The following is a 21,332-nucleotide window of genomic DNA, read 5'->3' as shown; positions in this document are numbered from 1 at the left end:
TTAAAAAATAATCATTCATTTCCTTGCTGTCAACTGACAGATTTACTATTGTTGTTCTTGACTTTTTTTTTATGACTAAGGACTAACAGGGATGACCATATTTTTGGTTAGGTGTCAAAGTCTGACGCGGTCGCAGGATTGTCAGGGCCAATTTTTCAGGTCTTTTGTGTGTTCATGTGTTGATAAACATTAATTTGTTTAATAATAAAATCATGTTTTTCAAATATTCAAAGAACTTGATTGTCATACCAGCACAGATTTAGTAAGGACAATAGGATATAAACAGAATAGGTAATAAATAGCGCAGGTTGATAGGAATTTATTTACAAACCCCGTTTCCATACGAGTTGGGAAATTGTATTAGATGTAAATATAAACGGAATACAATGATTTGCAAATCCTTTTCAACCCATATTCAATTGAATGCACTACAAAGACAACATATTTGATGTTCAAACTCATAAACTTTTTTTTTTTTTTGCAAATAAAAATTAGCTTAGAATTTCATGGCTGCAACACGTGCCAAAGTAGTTGGGAAAGGGCATGTTCACCACTGTGTTACATGGCCTTTCCTGTTAACAACAGTCAGTAAATGTTTGGGAACTGAGGATACACATTTTTGAAGCTTCTCGGGTGGAATTCTTTTCCATTCTTGCTTGATGTACAGCTTAAGTTGTTCAACAGTCCGGGGTCTCTGTTGTGGTATTTTAGGCTTCATAATGTGCCACACATTTTGAATGGGAGACAGGTCTGGACTACAGGCAGGCCAGTCTAGTACCCGTACTCTTACTATGAAGCCACGCTGTTGTAACAGGTGGCTTGGCATGGTCTTGCTGAAATAAGCAGGGGCGTCCATGATAACGTTGCTGGGATGGCAACATATGTTGCTCCAAAACCTGTATGTACCTTTCAGCATTAATGGTGCCTTCACAGAAGTGTAAGTTACCCATGCCTTGGGCACTAATACACCCCCATACCATCACAGATGCTGGCTTTTCAACTTTGCACCTATAACAATCCGGATGGTTCTTTTCCTCTTTGTTCCAGAGGACACGATGTCCATAGTTTCCAAAAACATTTTGAAATATGGACTCGTCAGACCACAGAACACTTTTCCACTTTGTATCAGTCTGTCTTAGATGAGCTTGGGCTTAGCGAAGCCGGCGGCGTTTCTGGGTGTTGACAAATAGCTTTGGCTTTGCATAGTAGAGTTTTAACTTGCACTTACAGACGTAGCGACAAACTGTAGTTACTGACAGTGGTTTTCTGAAGTGTTCCTGAGCCTATGTGGTGATATCCTTTACACAATGTCGGTTTTTGACGCAGTACCACCTGAGGGATCCAAGGTCACGGGCTTAGCCGCTTACGTGAACCTTTTGATGATATTACGGACCATAGATGGTGAAATCCCTAAATTCCTTGCAATAACTCATTGAGAAATGTTGTCTTAAACTGTTCGACAATTTGCTCACGCATTTGTTGGCAAAGTGGTGACCCTCGCCCCATCCTTGTTTGTGAATGACTGAGCATTTCATGGAAGCTGCTTTTATTCCCAATCATGGCACCCACCTGTTCCCAATTAGCCTGTTCACCTGTGGGATGTTCCAAATAAGTGTTTGATGAGCATTCCTCAACTTTATCAGTATTTTTTTTTTGCCACTTGTGCCAGCTTTTTAAAAAAATGTTGCAGGCATCAAATTCCAAATGAGCTAATATTTGCAAAAAATAACAAAGTTTTCCAGTTCGAACGTTAAGTATCTTGTCTTTGCAGTCTATTCAATTGCATATAACTTCAAAAGGACTTGCAAATCATTGTATTTTGTTTTTATTTGCCATTTACACAACGTGCCAACTTCACTGGTTTTGGGGTTTGTATGATGTTTTTTTAATATTTACTTGAGTAAAAATCACAAACCTAACTGTCTGCGTGTCACAATGTCGCCAAAATAATGTTTGCAGAGACATTTTTAACACCATGACTTTCTAGTTTCTACACTGCAGAATCTGCAGCCTTTTCAATGTTTTTCGTGTAAATGCGGCATCGTTATTCTTGATAATCGGACAATAAATGGAGAAAAGTATTAAAGAGCCTCTTGTAGTACTCTGATCGGAAGCTGGCAGACACACGTTGCTTCCATGTTTTAACAACGAGCCAGCTGAGGTGTTGCTGCAGTTTGTTTACTTCAGATGCAGCCACGAGTCATTTGTTCATCTTAAGTTATACTCCTGGTGTTCCTCACGGTTCCATTTTAGGTTCTCTCTTTTTCATCATTTGGTGGCCCGTGAATTCGATTAAAAAAACCTGTGAGAGACTCACATTTTTGCAGCAGATTCTTGAAAACATTGGAACGCAGTCTTAGAGATGATCTTTGTCTAGTTTCTTTTTTTGCACAAAGTTCTTGAGAACAAAATAAATAGACCAAAATCAAAAGTCAACTGTAGAGGACGCTAGTTCTCCGGAATATGCAAAATAAGGGAAGGGAGAAGTCCACTCAGAGGGTGTCTGGAAGGTACTGATCGATACTAAAACATCGACACCACCGATACCAGATCTTTATTCTCTAATATCGATCCTCTTATCAAAATATAATTTAGTTTAGGGTGTCCAAACTTTTTCTTACTGAAAAGTCAAAGTATTTACTTAAAAAAAAAAAGGCTAAAAACAGTGTCAGCTATGTTTTATACATATTTAAAAAAAATATTAGAACATCTCAGCTTTTTCTCATTACATACCGATTTTTTTGCTATTTTTTTCTTAAATTTTTTTCCAATGTAAGAATAGAATAATAAAAATGATTGTTTACCTGCATAAGTTAGTGTGTCAAAACCTCTGCCTGCACAAAAATATTAATGTTCAGTTACACATTTAACTGTGTTCATTACGATTGTGTAATTTTTCAGATTAATTCACATAATTCATATTTTATTCGTTCACTAACTAACTAAACTTTCTTTTATATTTTAAGTATATTTTATTTTGAGAGCTTCTAATAATTTAGATTAGGGGTGTCTAAATGTTTTCCACCAAAGGCCGCAACTGAAAAGTCAAGTCCCATTTAATTTATTTTTTTTAATTATTATTATTTTTTAAATGCTAAAAAACAAATATTATATATATTTAAAGACAAACCTTTGTGTTATAGGTGACAACGTATATTAATAATATTTATTAGTTTAACAATTTCAGCTTTTTCTCATTACATTTTTTTCTCTTTTTTCCTACATATTTACTGTTATTTTTGAGATGGATATGTTATTAGAAATTACACAACTTTAAAAACTTTAGCAGACACGTTAGGTATATTTGCACAAAGTATCGGTATCGGATCGGTATCCCTGATACCAACCTGAATTTTACTTGGTATCGGATCAGAAAGAAAATCAGTGGCATCGCACATCACTAAAAGGTTCTTGGAAATATTAATATTTATTAGTTGAACAATTTCAGCTTTTTCTTATTACATTGGGATTTGTTTCTTCTTTTTTCCTACATTTTTACTATAATTTTTTATATAGACAAGTTATTATTAGAAATTACACAACTTTCAAAACTTTCACAGACAGGTTAGGTATATTTGCACAAAGTATCGGTATCGGATCAGTATCCCTGATACCAGCCTGAATTGTACTTTGTATTGGATCAGAAAGAAAATCAGTGGCATCGCACATCACTAATAGGTTCTTGGAAATCTTAATATTTATTAGTTGAACAATTTCAGCTTTTTCTTATTACATTGGAATTAGTTTGTTCTTTTTTCCTACATTTTTCCTATTATTTTTTAGATAAGTTATTAGAAATTACACAACTTTCAAAACTTAAGCAGACAAGTTGGGTATATTTGCACAAAGTATTGGTATCGGATCGGTATCCCTGATACCAAACTGAATTTTACCTGGTATCTGTTCAGAAAGAAAATCAGTAGTTTAGCACATCACTAAAAGGTTCTTGGAAATAATATTTAATAGTTCAAGCTGAGATAGGCTCCAGCACCCCCCACGACCCCGAAAGGGACAAGCGGTAGAAAATGGATGGATGGAACAATTTCAGCTTTTTCTTATTGCATTGGGATTAGTTTGTTGTTTTTTCCTACATTTTTACTATTATTTATTAGATAGATATGTTATTAGAAATTACACAACTTTCAAAACTTTAGCAGAGAGGTTAGGTATATTTGCACAAAGTATCGGTATCGGATACCATCCTCAATTGTACTTGGCATCGGATCAAAAAGAAAATCAGTGGCATCGCACATCACTGAAAGGTTCTTGGAAATATTCATATTTATTAGTTGAACAATTTCAGCTTTTTCTTATTACATTGGGATTCGTTTGTTCTTTTTTCCTAAATTTTTACTATCGTTTTTTAGATAGACAAGTTATTATTAGAAATTACACAACTTTCAAAACTTGAGCAGACAGGTTAGGTATATTTGCACAAAGTATCGGTATCGGATCAGTATCCCTGATACCAGCCTGAATTGTACTTTGTATTGGATCAGAAAGAAAATCAGTGGCATCGCACATCACTTATAGGTTCTTGGAAATCTTAATATTTATTAGTTGAACAATTTCAGCTTTTTCTTATTACATTGGAATTAGTTTGTTCTTTTTTCCTACATTTTTACTATTATTTTTTAGATAAGTTATTAGAAATTACACAACTTTCAAAACTTAAGCAGACAAGTTGGGTATATTTGCACAAAGTATTGGTATCGGATCGGTATCCCTGATACCAAACTGAATTTTACCTGGTATCTGTTCAGAAAGAAAATCAGTAGTTTAGCACATCACTAAAAGGTTCTTGGAAATAATATTTAATAGTTCAAGCTGAGATAGGCTCCAGCACCCCCCACGACCCCGAAAGGGACAAGCGGTAGAAAATGGATGGATGGAACAATTTCAGCTTTTTCTTATTGCATTGGGATTAGTTTGTTGTTTTTTCCTACATTTTTACTATTATTTTTTAGATAGATATGTTATTAGAAATTACACAACTTTCAAAACTTTAGCAGAGAGGTTAGGTATATTTGCACAAAGTATCGGTATCGGATACCATCCTCAATTGTACTTGGCATCGGATCAAAAAGAAAATCAGTGGCATCGCACATCACTGAAAGGTTCTTGGAAATATTAATATTTATTAGTTGAACAATTTCAGCTTTTTCTTATTACATTGGGATTCGTTTGTTCTTTTTTCCTAAATTTTTACTATCGTTTTTTAGATAGACAAGTTATTATTAGAAATTACACAACTTTCAAAACTTGAGCAGACAGGTTAGGTATATTTGCACAAAGTATTGGTATCGGATCGGTACTGATAACAGCCTGAATTTTACTTGGTATCGGGATCAGAAAGAAAATCAGTGTATCGCATTAAGGGGGTCTTGGAATTTTTTTTAATTTTTTTTTTGCTAAATCCTGCCAACTAAAAGTTAGTTTTTTTACTGTAAAATAATGACTGCTGCAAAAACACTCAATTAAATATTGCATGTTCAATGTTCTCCGACGCAAACATGCTTGATGTTTATTTCCTTTTATTGTAGATGTGTTTTCTTTTCTCTGACCTTGGTTGCCTCAGGAGTCAGGAGGCGGCTTTGTGTTATCTGCCTCGGCTGGAGGCCATCCCCGTTTATCGCCTGTGCCTCCTTTGCTCGTCTCTCCTCCGCTCGCAACCCCCGCCCGGACACGATTAACGGGCAGCTTCCAGGGCGTCCCGTCACAGGTGATAAAAGTCCATTCAGTTTGCGGGGACGCAATCTGCACCATGATAGCCTTTTCCATCTGCTGGGAGATAAATCCCAATAAGGATGCCCATATCTGTGTGTGGGTGAGTGGGTAAACAAATATAAGATAAGTCATTAGCATAAGTATTTTTTCAAGTACATGAAGGTGCTGGCTTTTCAGCAACAATAAGAAAATGTGCTATTCAAAAAGACTTGACGTGTTTAATACGGTCATCCCTCACCACATTGACCTAGATCAGGGGTCGGCAACCCAAAACGTTGAAAGAGCCACATTGGACCAAAAATACAACAAACAAATCTGTTTGGAGCTTCAAAAAATGAAAAGCCGTATATAAGTGTTATAATGAAGGCAACACAAGATGTAAGTGTCTATATTAGCTATAATAGCCTACTATTAAAATGACTGTCGCAGGCTGAAGCAAATCTTTGATGACATAAATGTAATATTTATTCGACACATTTTTACAACATTAGTAAATCAGAAGCTACTCAGAAGGTGAGATAACTCCTGGAAATTACTGGCCAAAAATGTATAGATGTGTGTGTCCAAGTTAAAGGAAATGGCAGGCTGTCTTTTTCTAATAGATTTTTTCCAATTTTTGGCGAGCTAGGTAACGTTTGCTGTGGTCTGGAACAACATGGCACACAAACAACTATCTGAAATGCAGCCAATAATACATACAGATAATGTGTCATGAGACATGCAAAACTAAATTATATACAAAGAGGATAAAAGATATTAAATGAGCTCAAATATACCTACAAACGAGGCATAATGATGCAATATGTCCATACAGCTAGCCTAAATAGCATGTTAGCATTGATTAGCTTGCAGTCATGCACTGACCAAATATGCCTGATTAGCACTTGATCATGTATGCAGTACTCCCACCAGGCCTATGGGGGCAACAGCGAGGCATGTGTCGCAGTGAAGCAGCAGTGGGGCGAGTAGAAGGAGACGACTCATTCAACTCTGGAAAAAAAAAAAATCTAAATATATTGCAGCTGACTGTGCAAGTTTTGTGTTTACAATTTGTAAGTCATTTCAATTACAAGCTTGTGTATATAAGCCATTTTTCAAAGACAAACAAATTATGTCAGAACCCTGGTGCACAAATGATGTCTGGCAGGAATTCTGGAGATGATTGGCCTAAATAGGTTATGTCATAACACTATTACACAAATCACTTCTTTACCTTAACCACGGATGGTTACCTGAAAAGGTGGAGAACGTTATTACACGGTCAGTGATCAGGCCAATGCATAAGTCAGCGCAAAGACGAGTGAGGAGAATCCGACTGGTGTGCGCGCTGGCAAATTTCACTCCAAAATAAACCCTGACTGGACTTTTTGAGCAAATAAATGTTGACATTGGACAATAAATTCAAATATTGGGGTCTTTTTTTTTTTTAGTTTTTATGAAGTATGGAAGGGAGGGATAACCTGTAACTAATCATTACTTTAAATTCAATTGTGTGATTAACTTGACAAAAAGCACACTATCAAACTACAAACGTATTTTAATGCAATGATTATGTCTCGTTTTTATTATTGTATAACATGTTGCAAACAATCGCTCAAAATCCTTGACTGAAAACCACAACGCCACCATCACCGTTTAGTTGTCCAAAAATATAGATTGTTAAATTTTGATAAAATTCAAAGATTAGCATCAATACGTTTCGCCCATCGAATCCTAAATAACACTGCTCCAGCGCCACTTAAGCACTTTGTCCAGTTTACATCTGCTGTGACAACTAGAAACACACGAGCCTCCACCAGGGGGCAGTGTAGCGTACCCAGATGTGAAACTTCTTTTGCACAATCAGCCTTTTCATATAACGCGATACAGGAATGGAACGACCTCACAAAAAATTTGAAAAGTCTAAACAGATTGAAGTTAAAAAGTGGCTTCGGAGCAATCAAAGTTGCTCACACGGTCATCGAGGTGGACACTATGTTTGACATGTCAACTTAAGTTGTATTATATTTATGAATGAGAAAATGTTGCTGTAAGGCGTGTGTTAAAATCATGGTTGTTTTTACAAATGATGACGGATGTGAACAAGAGCATGTATTGTCTGTGTTATGATGTAAAGGAGAGGTGTGGTTGTAATGTATAGTACGTATGTGTCAATGAAAGGGCATTTTATGACTTTTCTTAATTTGAATACATGCCATAGTATAATTTTATTGTTATAAATTTCACTGCATGCTTTTTTGTATCTTTTTAATTTAGGTAACCAGGGACTGCAGATGGAAATGAGCTATAATCTGGTGCAGAACATATCTGTCTTTGAGCTTAAGGTATCTGTGCATTGTCCTATCAAATAAAGACTAAACTAAACTACAAATTAAATCAAACTTCATGTAGCACTTTTCATCCACAGGCAAGAGGCAAACAAAGTGCTGTACAAAAAAAAGTGAACAAGAAAATATTGAGAATAACAAAGTAAAAACAAAACACGGCACGGCACTGAGGAAAAATGCCACCTTTGAGGCGTCCACACTGGAGAATGACAAAAATGTATGCTATCTAAAAAAAATTGAATGAAATATATTTAAAAATAATATAAATAATACATTAAGAAATTAATAAAAACATAAAATTGAGAGAATAATATTAACATTGATAAGTAAAATCATTTAAAAAAAAAACACAATAAATAATTAAAAACATTGTTATTTTGTAAAAATAATTTTTGTATAACATTTTTTACATAGTAAAAGTGTATCGTTTAAATCAGAGGTGTCCAAAATGTTTCCACCAAAGGCCGTATACAGAAAAGTCAAATTTTGATTATTTTTCAATTTTGTAGGGAAAAAAAAGGCAAAAAAAACCCGACATATTTTTAAAGAAAATAACTTTTTGTCAGCTTTGTGTGGTAGGTGAAAATTGTTTGGCTCATTTTTCTTACATTTTTACTGTTGTTTTTTTGGTTTGATTTAATTTCCACAGTATGACAGCTTACGACAAAACGTAAGCTGCTGGCCGCATTTGGGACACCCCTGATTTGAAATAAATCATGAAAACTTAACATAAAAAGTAAAACTTTTTTTTTTTTAACAAACCAGAGAAAAATGTCTTATCAATCCTGTGTAGTTTGAGACTGATTTCTGACCTAATGTTTTATGATGTGTTGGTTTATTTACTGCAGTGCAGTGGTTCTCAAACTGTTTCCACCAAGTACCACCTTAGAAAACACTTGGCTTTCCAAGTACCACCATAATGACCAACATTAAAATCCAGTAACATAGTAGGCTTAAGAAGTCATTAAAACAAGGCAGAGATTTTGTTTAATAAGTATATTTAAGATTTTTGGCCAGAGTACACACAGTTTGAACAGTAACACTGTGGTTGAATATTCAATTAAGTAACTATTTGGCATACCACAAGATGAAGGCCGCTTACCACTAGTGCAGGGGTCGGCAACCCAAAATGTTGAAAGAGCCACATTGGACCAAAAATACAAAAAACAAATCTGTCTGGAGCCGCAAAAAATTAGAAGTGTCATAAGGAAGGCAACACATGACGTAAGTGTCTATATTAGCTGTAATAGCCTACTATCAAAATGACTATGTGTCGCAGGCTAAAGCAAATCTTTGTTGACAGAAATGTTGAACCCATAACCTCCCTGCTTGGCACTCAGCAACAAAGGGTTGGAGTTGAGGGTTAAATCACCAAAATGATTCCCGGGCGCGGCGCCGCTGCTGCCCACTGCTCCCCAAGGGGAATGGGACAAATGCAGAGGACAAATTTCACCACATCTAAGTGTGTGTGTGACAATCATTGGTACTTTAAACTTTAATCTTTTAAAATCTAATATTTATTCTACACATTTTTACAACATTAGAAAATCAGAGGCTACTCAGAAGGTGAGATAACGCCTGGAAATTACTGGCCAAAAAGGTATAGATGTGTGTGTCCAAGTTAAAAGGAAACTTCTTCTAATAGATTTATTACAATCTTCGGCAAGCTAGGTAATGTTTGCTGTGGTCTGGAACAACATGGCACACAAACAACTATCTGAAATGCAGCCAATATTACATACAGATAATGTGTCATGAGACATGCAAAACTAAATGAGGATACAAGTAAATGATATTAAATGAGCTCAAATACAGTATACCTACACTACAGATGAGGCATAATGATGCAATGCATACTTGCCAACCTTGAGACCTCCGATTTCGGGAGGTGGGGAGTTGTGGGAGGGGGGGGGGGGGGGGCGTGGTTAAGAGGGGAGGAGTATATTTACAGCAAGAATTCACCAAGTCAAGTATTTCATATATATAGCTACATCCTGAAAATATGCAAACAAAACTGTGTTTAGATAATTGATACTTCAAACTTGCATAAATAAATCTTAAGGAATATAACATAACTTGGCTTCTGAGAGCTTCAAAATGTAATGAATAAAATGCTAAAGTTGTTGATAAACAAGCAATTATTTTAATAATTAAATATGGTCATTTTAAATGATTATGATAATTTAAAATTAATTATTTCAAATATGTTTATTTTAATGTATAATTCTATGGCTGGATGTAATAAGGAGTCAGGATAAATATAAATAAAAATACAATTAATTTTGATGTTTTTAGCAAAATATAGTAAACATTTATTTAGTGTTTTTTTTTTAAATTAATAAATATATTTATTTTTAGGTAAGATAAACATAACATAATTTATCTCTAGTCTGGATGATTTAGTTCTTGTCACCTTGTTGTCCTCCCGTGTCTTCCCCGAGGATGGCTCCATGAGCTGGGCAAACGCCTGGATATGCCCTACGTCAACAACACGGTCGGCGGCCCGTCGGTGCGTAGCTCGAACATCGGCGTCCTCTACTTCACCCTCAGCAGTCTGACCAGCGTCAGCTTTGGCAACGTGTGCGCCAACACGGACGCCGAGAAGATCTTCTCCATCTGCACCATGCTCATCGGCGGTATGCCGGACGCCTCGTATGGAATAACATGATTGGGCAGGCACGCTGTTTATATCGTGGGAAAACGGACGTGAAAACAGGCTGTCCTCACTCAGGTCCGTATGGAGCTGGAGGGGGCGTGGCCTCCAGCTCCGGCTGAAAATCGGGAGATTTTCGGGAGAATATTTGTCCCGGGAGGTTTTCGGGAGAGGCGCTGAATTTCGTGAGTCTCCCGGAAAATTCGGTAGAGTTGGCAATTTGATGCAATGTGTACATACAGCTAGCCCAGGGGTCGGCAACCCAAAATGTTGAAAGAGCCATATTGGACCAAAAATACAAAAAAAATCTGTCTGGAGCCGCAAAAAATTAAAAGCCATAATACATGTGTCATGAGATATACATTTAATTAAGAGGACTTAAAGGAAACTAAATTACCTCAAATATACCTACAAATGAGGCATAATGATGCAATATGTACATATCGCTAGCCTAAATAGCATGTTAGCATCGATTAGCTTGCAGTCATGCAGTGACCAAATATGTCCTATTAGCACTCCACACAAGTCAATAACATCAAAACTCACCTTTGTGCACTCATGCACAACGTTAAAAGTGTGGTGGACAAAATGAAACAGAAAAAGAAGTGGCATAAAACACGTCCTAGAAAGTCGGAGAAAGTTATACATGTAAACAAACTATACGGTGAGTTCATGACCGCCAAAATTAGTAGGACAAAACGGCGCTCGCCAAATACTCGAATCAGTGAAGCATGTTTAATATAAACAGTGTGATTTCTAACAATTAGGGAGGTTTGTGTCATGTTTGTCCTCCTACAGAAACCATACTAAAACAAAAAAATAGATTTTTTTCCCCCCATCTTTTTCCATTCTTCATACATTTTTGAAAAATCTCCAGAGAGCCACTAGGGCGGCGCTAAAGAGCCGCGGGTTGCCGACCCCCGAGCTAGACTAAATAACATCTTAGCATTGATTAGCTTGCAGTCAAGCTGATATGCCTGATTAACACTCCACACAAGTCAATAACATCAACAAAGCTCACCTTAATGCGTTCACGCAGAGCATAAAACCTTTGGTGAACAAAATGAGACAAAGAAGGAGTGGAATATTTCACATGTAAACAAACTGTTGCGTTTGTTTGTATTCTCCCCCCATCTTTTTCTATTTTCAATCCTTTTTTAAAAAATGCTCCAGGGAGCCACTAGGGCGGCACTAAAGAACACTCGTGGTTTTGCATATCACATTTTGAGAATCCCTGCTGCAGTGTATACGTGATGGACAAAAGCTGTATTCAGGTCTTTCCAACAGTGAGAAGCAAGCGAGTATTGTGGCTGGTTTCACATTTCACTACAGCTGCAGTGCACTCCGCACAAGGACAAATAAACAGCCCTCTGTTTCTTTGTTGCATTGGAGCTCTTAATGGCGACATTGCTTATTTTGCCCCACTGCTGAAGAGAATATGAATTGTTCACACAAGAACTCACCTTGGCGAGGCCAAGGCCGGAGGGTTCGAGGTCGTCCCGCTTTGTCCGCCTGCCACTGTACTCCACTCCCGAATCCGTATCTGCGGAATTAAAAAGGCAGGGTAAATATTATTAAGTGCAACCGGAGAGGGTGTTGTGTATTTGTGCTGGGGCCGGGAAGAGAGGCGCGGTGAAAGCCAACACCGCTACGGGAGAGCTCAGCGGCAGGCGTCGGGGAATAGAGGGGTGAAAGGTCAAGGTGGCGAGTGACGTCGCCTCCATGAGTGCATCTTGCGGGCTACGGCAAACACGGCGCTGAATGAAGAACGGACAAACTTCATACGACAACATCAATTGTCACACCGATTTCTATTAATTATTAAATAACTTCATAAAACAAATACATATTTAATAGGGTTGTGACTCTTGGGGCATCTAGATGGGTAGGTTGTGAGTTCAAACCCCGGCCGAGTCATACCAAAGACTATAAAAATGGGACCCATTACCTCCCTGCTTGGCACTCAGCATCAAGGGTTGGAATTGGGGGTTAAATCACCAAAAATGATTCCCGGGCACGGCCACCGCTGCTGCTCACTGCTCCCCTCACCTACCAGGGGGTGATCAAGGGTGATGGGTCAAATGCAGAGAGTAATTTCGCCACACCTCATGTGTGGGGGACTATCATTTAACTTCACTTTAACTTTTAACCAGTCGTTTCAATTTTGATTCCTGGTCTTACGGTTCGATTCAGAACAGAGCAGTGGTTCTTAACCTTGTTGGAGGTACCGAACCCCACCAGTTTCATATGCGCATTCACCGAACCCGAACCGTAATCATAAAATGATGTTATATTAAAGAAATACTAATAACGATATATTTTACAAACGGAAAGTTACAGGAATGTACACATAATCCCATGTTTACATCTCATTGTGCAACATGTGAATGTTTAAGTGGGAACTAAATGCGATATCTGAAAGGGGTGCACATTATTTCCAAAGTAGAACCCCCACCCAGACATACAATACTAGTACACAGCTCATGAAAAACAATATGTTATAGTCATTGTAAGTGGGCCAAAACACTTATATTAGAAAATAATCTCATGGAAATGACTGCTGTCGTTTGATTATAATAATAAAACATTGAACTTGTTATTTAGTCAGGTTTGGGACAGGTGTGCTGCAGGTGTAACCACAGTGTATGTGCACGTCTGACGTCGCTCACGTGCTCTCCACCGAATGCTCAAGGAGTTTTTGCGTTTGCTCACACATATGGAAAATTAGAGGGAACATTGTTTGGGGGTATCCATAATACGCCAAAAGGGAGAAGTTTTTATTTACACAATGACCTCCTGAGGCCGACTCACCGAACCCCTAGGGTTCGATCGAACCCAGGTTAAGAACCACTGGAATAGAGTCTCCATTCAGACTGATTCTTGCAATATATTAGTCGATAAGACAATTCTAATAGAAACATTTCAAAACCGATTACGAAAAAGTCAGTCTGGTTGCACGGAGATGGCCTAGAAAATTATTTTATACATACACATACGTGTATATATGTACATTCACACACTAGGGACCATTTAGTGTTGCCAATCAACGTACCCCCAGGTGCATGTCTTTGGAGGTGGGAGGAAGCCGGAGTACCCGGAGGGAACCCACGCAGTCACGGGGAGAACATGCAAACTCCACACAGAAAGATCCCGAGCCCGGGATTAAACTCAGGACTACTCAGGATCTTCGTATTGTGAGGCACATGCACTAACCCCTGTTCCACCGTACTGCCCGATACTCTCTTAATACCCGACTCTGCTGCTACAGGCCCCTCCCCCTTTTAGTTAATTTGCATTTCTAAACACATTTGCTTTTGATGTTTTTTGCTCACTTTCAGTCTTCATTATGCAAATTAGACAATGAAGTAATGTTACACAAATAGAGGCCTCGTCTCCAAGTAATCTTTGCACTAAAAACACACTTCAAATTGTTTACACCAAATCTAATATTTTTTTTGCTCCCAAGTGACACAGATCAGATATTTGGGCTCCAAAGTGCCTCAAATCTGATCGTTTCACATCAGACTCAAACCACATCAGGAACTAGTCCAAACCCACAATTTGATCTTTTCAAATGTGACTTCAGTCTAAAAGGCAATGTGACCTGAATGAGACCTGCGTGCATACTTGCCAACCCTCCCGATTTTCCCGGGAGACTCCCGAATTTCAGTGCCCCTCCCGAAAATCTCCAGGGGCAACCATTCTCCCGAATAATATTGGGGGCGTGCCTTAAAGGCACTGCCTCTAGCGTCCTCTCTCACATGTAAAGGAGACTTTTATATACCTGTATGTGTCCGTTATCCATAGGTTTATCTATAACCCATAAAGTAGGCAGGCACGGAGCAATTTCTCAGCGTGTGTTCATTCCAGCTGGCACGTTAATACACTGACACACAACTTCCGGATTCCCATCATGCATTGCTTCAAAACTACGGCAAGTACTAATGTCCAAAAACATAACAGACACAAAGCAGAAGAACGAAGAAGAGACATGGCGACGACAAGTAAGAAGAAGTACGCTTGAAAGTTCCAAAATGATTGGAAAAAATAATTTCAGTTCATCCAGGACAGCTCGAAGGGGAAGGGGTATGCTGCCTGCACATTTTGTAGATCAGACTTTTATGTGTGTGTATATGTGTAAATAAATGAACACTGAAATTCAAGTATTTCTTTTATTTATATAAGAAATACTTGAATTTCAGTGAATTCTAGCTATAAATATACTCCTCCCCCTTAACCCCGCCCCGGGCCCCGCACACCCCGACCTCAACCCCCGCCCCCCCATCTCCCGAATTTGGAGGTCTCAAGGTTTGCACGTATGCCTGCGTGGGACTTGCTTTGTGAACTTTGGGCGAGCTACGTCCTTCATCACAACATACGGTTACGTTGAGCAAAATATTTTTTCAACGGCCAAATTTTCGTTGCTTCACTAGTCAATAGTGCGCTAATAATACGCTTGATGTAATATACAAATACATATTTTGATTCCGAAGAAATAGCGATTGTTGAAGGACCAAAATTGCGTAAGTTCTTTACATAAGTGAGTTGAAAAATAAAGCTAATGTAGATCCACGCTGATGTCCGTTTCTCCTCTACTTATGAGGGACAAGCTGATAAAAATGGCTTGGAAGATGCAGCTAATATCACTGCTAACAGTTCAAAGGCCCATCCATCCATCCATTTTCTACTGCTTGTCCCTGTAAATAACTTCAAAACCCTCCATCAACGTTTTGTATACACACTGCAAGTATATATAAAATGTAGTAACAGACACGTTTATAACAATATGTAATATGTACAATATTTACCGTATTCCATAGCAATGCACTTCCGACTTCTGGCAACAAATGTGTGTTCTACTTCCCGAAACAAAAGTGTGCGTGTTCTAATCATGGCAGATTCGGTAACAACAAAGTCGACTATTTTTTGGACAAATGAGGATTCACAACCTTATCTTTTTGAATCTGAATATATTGAGGATGAATAACTGCTAGAAGCCAGCACGGAAGGAAGAGTGAGATGTTGGAGCAGACAGAAGCCGAGAGACCGAGGTGAAATTTAATGGAAGCTGCAAAATGTGGAATTTGAAACCAAGCTATTTTGATATAACTGGAGCGCTTACCCAAATAAACCGTGAAAAAACATATTTGACCAGCTGGACCAAAGAGGCAACTGTCCATTGAGTGAGTCACACTTTATATTGATCATGTTACACGCAGCACGTCATGCACAGCAAACTCAAACTTTAGCAAACAAAACATGAAATGTGGGCTAATACTTTACAGATCCTGTAATATGATTGTTCATGTTTTTCAGTCAGTACAGATTGGTGTCGTATCGCAGTGTTGTGCAGTACAAACTTAAATGTATTCCGTGCTGATGTAGAATAGCTTATCTCTTGCCGTAGTTAGCATTTATGGCTAATACCGATGTGTTACGCTAGAAACAAAAAGTTCCTCAGTTTCCACTCTTACAATAGCAATGTCGCTACAGTTTGGTTATTATACAGGTTACAGAACGTAAATTAAGTATTGTTGACGGTTTTTTAATGCATTTTTAAAGTGATTTAGAGGTAGAATCGATTGCTCCCATTAGCTGCATTGCTAGCCACCAAGAACGAGCCGACTTTTACATGTTAGAATGCAAAAAAAAATGTAAATGTTTGTCTTCTTGTCTCTCATGATTGTGAATGATAGGCAAAATTCCCCCCAAAAAGCGCAGTTCCCCTTTAAAAGCCATACAAATATTACACTGGAGTCTGATAAAGATCACATTATACTTGCAGTGTAAACAGTCTGCGAAGAAAACATTTAATTTCGAAAACTTCCAATTTGGCACACTTTGGTAAATTGTATAAATTTGGTAATTGTAAACATAGTCAATATGTACTAATACTAGTTATTTCCTAATACATGCATTATACCGGAAAAGCAGAGCACAGTAGGCCAGTGCAGGTTTACTGTGATCATAGGAAACTTCAATGAAATACCACTTCAGATTTATTTTAATTTTTTTCCGCTTCGTGCCAAAATGCTGATGTTAATCGCATGTGCTATGTTCGTATTTTTCTCTTCACTCATTAAAGGAAACGCTGCTCTTAATTGCTTCCATTATGTTTGGATGACAACGTGTACAATTAATATAATTCACAGATGTGAGCTCTCTGCTCTCACCTGCTGGCACATACTTTTCAGATGACGCAAGGATTAAAATACAGTGCACTAATTTGATAATAACGCAACAACAAAGGCAACGCCAAGGGTTAATTTAAAGAAAACATTTTCCCAGACCGCCCCGTAGATAAATACAGTAGCCTGCTGGAGAAGCACTTTTTGACAACTTTAAGGGTGCTAAATTCATACAACAGGGACATACAAATAAGTTATGTTGGGGCCACATTTCCAGATAGTTAAGGGTGCTGAATAATAGTCTTTTGTTAATCTAAAAGGTACAAAAATAGTGTAGTAATGCACCTAATCGCTGGAAATTTAGTCTTGACTTTCTAAATGTGTGATAGCACTTTGTGCTGGTAGAAATGTTGCTCTTTTTTCTCTCAATGTGCCCTGTTTTTTTTACCCCTCAAAGTTGCTCACATACCTGAAAATATGATGGAAAATATTGAAAAACATTTTTATTTTTTTGTCCTGTCCAGCTACTCGGGCAAATCATATTGTTGATGTAGATGCCCATATCGGCTGTGCTTCTCTTGTTGCCTTATTTGTATTTGACTTTATTAAATGGATTTATGTTATTATTTTGTGCAGCCGGGCCGGAGCAGGAGGGGATAGAAAGAAGAAAAAAAGGAAGACAGAGGGGGAAATTTCAGGGACAAGAGGGGGATAAGACAGAGAGACAACAACAACAACAACATCAGCAAATAGGATATGTACAAATATGATGGTAAAAATTATAGCAAAGTAGCAGTTAGTGAAATAAATATTAATGATACAGAAATGACAAACATTACACTACAAATGGAGCAATACAAATAGCAATAGAAATAGCACTATTGATAATGAATAATAACAATAATTACATCAATTATCAACAATACAGTTGTTTCAAATGCAACAATACATACAGTATATGTAATAACTTGAAATACAAAATAAATCAGATAAATGGAGGGGAAGAAAGAGAAGCAAACTATATTAACCTTGTAGATTGTTATAGTAAAAATAAGTTAAGCTTTGTCAGTGTGCTGGGGGGCTGAGGTGGGCGGGGTCGGAGTATATTTATAGCTAGAATTCCCTGAAATTCAAGTATTTCTTATATATATATATATATATATATATATATATATATATATATATATATATATATATATATATATATATATATATAAGAAATACTTGACTTTCAGTAAATTCTAGGTATATATACACATACACATATATACACATACATATACACATATATATATATACACATACATATACACATATATATATATATACACATACATATACACACACATATATATATACACATACATATACACACACACATATATATATATATATATATATATATATATATATATATATATATATATATATATATATATATATATATATATATATATATATATATATATACATATATATATATATATATATATATATATATACACATACACACACACACACACACACACACACACACACACACACACACACACACACACACACACACACACACACACACACACACACACACACACACACATAAACACTCCTCTCTACTCGTTGTTGTATTTGAAATTCAATTTTTCAACCAGTAGCACAGCCTTTGAAGGAGCATAGGTAAGCGCAGTGTAATATTCTGGGTTGGAGTCAATAACCAGGCTAGGTGATGAAGTTACGTCTCTTTACTTCATACTTCAGAAAAGACTCCCACACTTGCCGTCAGGGTGCGCAATACAACATAAACCGTTGGCCAACCAAAAATGAACCACAGAACACTATACCGTATAGTGTTCTGTGGTTCATTTTTGGTTGGCCAAGCAGACGTGATGACAAGCTGTCCTCACTCAGGTCCGCACGGACCTGGACGGGGCGTGCCTTAAAAAGTCCGGCCGGAAATCGGGAGAAATTCGGGAGAATGGTTGTCCCGGGAGATTTTCGGGAGAGGCACTGAAATTCGGGAGTCTCCCGGAAAATTCGGGAGGGTTGGCAAGTATGGTGTGGATGTATTAGTCAGTATTTTACTTGATAAAGTAGACAAGATTGAAACATTACAAACCGTGAAGCAGTAGGCATGAGTATGACATTTATAAAGAGCAACATAGAGTTGGTTATCAAACCATCCATCCATCCATTTTCTTCTGCTTACCCGAGGTGGGGTCTAAGCAGAGAAGCCCAGACTTCCCTTTCCCCAGCCACTTCGTCCAACTCCTCCTGGGGGATCCCGAGGCGTTCCCAGCCCATAGTCTTCCCAACGTGTCCTGGGTCTTCCCCTTGGCCTCCTGCCGGTCAGATGTGCCCTAAACACCTCCCCATGGAGGCGTCCGGGTGGAATCCTGACCAGATGCCCAAACCACCTCATCTGGCTCCTCTCGGTGTGGAGGAGCCTTGAGCTTCTGCCCCTATCTCTAAGGGAGAGCACCACCACCCGACGGAGGAAACTCATTTCGGCCGCTTGTACCCGTGATCTTGTCCTTTCGGTCATAACCCAAAGCTCATGACCATAGGTGAGGATGGGAACGTAGATTGACCGGTAAATTGAAAGCTTTGCCTTCCGGCTCAGCTCCTTCTTTACCACAACGGATCGATACAGCGTCCACATTACTACAGAAACCGCACCGATCCACCTGTGGATCTCATGATCCACTCGTGAACAAGACTATCAAACCATACAATTGTAATTTATCATTCATGAAAGGGATATTTCCAGATCATATTAAAACTGCTAAAGTAATACCACTTTACAAAAGGTGGAAACAAACGAGTGCTCCAATTACAGACCAATATCACTGCTGACAGTTCTCAAAGATCTTCGAGAAATTGTTTGCCTTTAGGTGAATATAACATTTTAAGTAATAGTCAATATGGGTTGCGTCCCAATCACTCAACAACACCAATAATTGATCTGGTAGAAGACATTTCAACTGCAATTGATAGAAAACAATATTTAGTAAGTATTTTCGTAGACTTTCAAAAAGCATTTGATACGCGTGATCATAAGTTATTATTGGACAAACTGTACAAATATGGAATAAGAGGAGTGGCTCACGAGTGCGTCAAAGGTTACCTGAATTGGAAGTCTGCCTTAAAGTAAAGCTAAAGTACCAATGATAGTCACACACACACACTAGGTGTGGCGAAATTATTCTATCATTCACCCTTGATCATCCCCTGGGAGGTGAGGGGAGCAGTGAGCAGCAGCGGTGGCCGCGCACGGGAATCATTTTTGGTGATTTAACCCCCAATTCCAACCCTTGATGCAGAGTGCCAAGCAGGGAGATAATGGGTCCCATTTTTATAGTCTTTGGTATGACTCGGCTGGGGTTTGAACTCACGACCTACCTATCTCAGGGCGGACACTCTAACCACTAGAGCCACTGAGCAGGCTAAATTACATTAGTTGTGGAGTACCACAAGGATCAGTCCTTGGACCAATACCGTTTCTTGTGTAGGTCAATGATATTACCATGGTGTGCAAACTGTTCAGGTGTATTTTATTTGCAGATGACACAACCTTATTTTATTCAGGCCAAAATATTATGTGTTGAGGTGGTTGAAAATGCATTCATCAAAATTAAAAGATGGTTTGATGTAAATAGATTATCCTTGAATATTAGTAGAACGAAATGTATGATTTTTTTGAAGTAGTAGGAAAAGTGTAGATGGCTCATTATAGGTCGAAGGAGTTGAGATTCAAAGAACACAAGAGATCAAGTTTTTGGGTGTTATGATTGATGAACATATGTCATGGAAGTCACATAAATGATACAAAGGCTAAAGTATCTAAAACTATTGCTATTTTACACAAAGTGAAGGAATTGGTAGATCAAAAAGCATTGTATGTTCTGTATAACTCACCGACTGTTCCATATCCAACATACTGTATTGAAGTGTGGTGTAGTGCCTGTGAAACATTTAAATCCAATCTTCCTTTTGCAGAAAAGAGCCGTAAGAATCAATACTGTCTATTCATACAGGGAACTCACCAACGCAATATTTAAAACAGTTAAACTTATTAAAATTTAATGAACTGGTAGAGTATAATATCCTAAAGATCATGTACAAAGCACATGCAACAATTGTACCAAACAACATTCAAAACAGATTCATAGAGGGAAAGTAATTAAACATTTGAAAGGAACAGGGATATTTAATAAATAGTTTTACAACAGTCAAAGAGCCATGTAAAGACCGCCCACAAAACGAAACGGTCAGAAAGCGGCTTGAAAAAGGTCTGTAAACATAATTTATGGAACATTTTGACCAAAGAACCACCATTACATGTCATGTTTATAAAACAAACATAGACCCAATATTTTAACTTCAAAAAAGGGTTATTAGAATAATACACAAAGCGTGCTACCATGAACATACCAATCCATTATTTATCATTTCTAATGTGTTAAAATTTTCAGATAATGTGTTTTTAAAAGCAATGGA

At 37.7% G+C, this 21,332-nt stretch overlaps 1 protein-coding gene across 1 annotated transcript in view; it reads right to left on the bottom strand.

Annotated features, from left to right (window-relative positions):
* LOC133642854 (uncharacterized) overlaps positions 1 to 21,332 on the bottom strand; it is an 88,772-nt gene that overhangs the window by 51,109 nt on the left and 16,331 nt on the right. The window contains exons 2-3 of the mRNA XM_062037268.1: positions 12,171 to 12,250; positions 5,565 to 5,817 (exon numbers count right to left, since the gene is read on the bottom strand). The gene's annotated coding sequence lies outside the window, so the exon portion shown is untranslated. The remainder of the gene's footprint in view (positions 1 to 5,564; positions 5,818 to 12,170; positions 12,251 to 21,332) is intronic.

This window comes from Entelurus aequoreus, linkage group LG25 (assembly GCF_033978785.1).
Source record: "Entelurus aequoreus isolate RoL-2023_Sb linkage group LG25, RoL_Eaeq_v1.1, whole genome shotgun sequence".
Taxonomy (NCBI): Eukaryota; Metazoa; Chordata; class Actinopteri; order Syngnathiformes; family Syngnathidae; genus Entelurus; species Entelurus aequoreus.
Note: the sequence above shows the minus strand (reverse complement) of the source record. Positions and strands in the feature narration are given on the sequence as shown.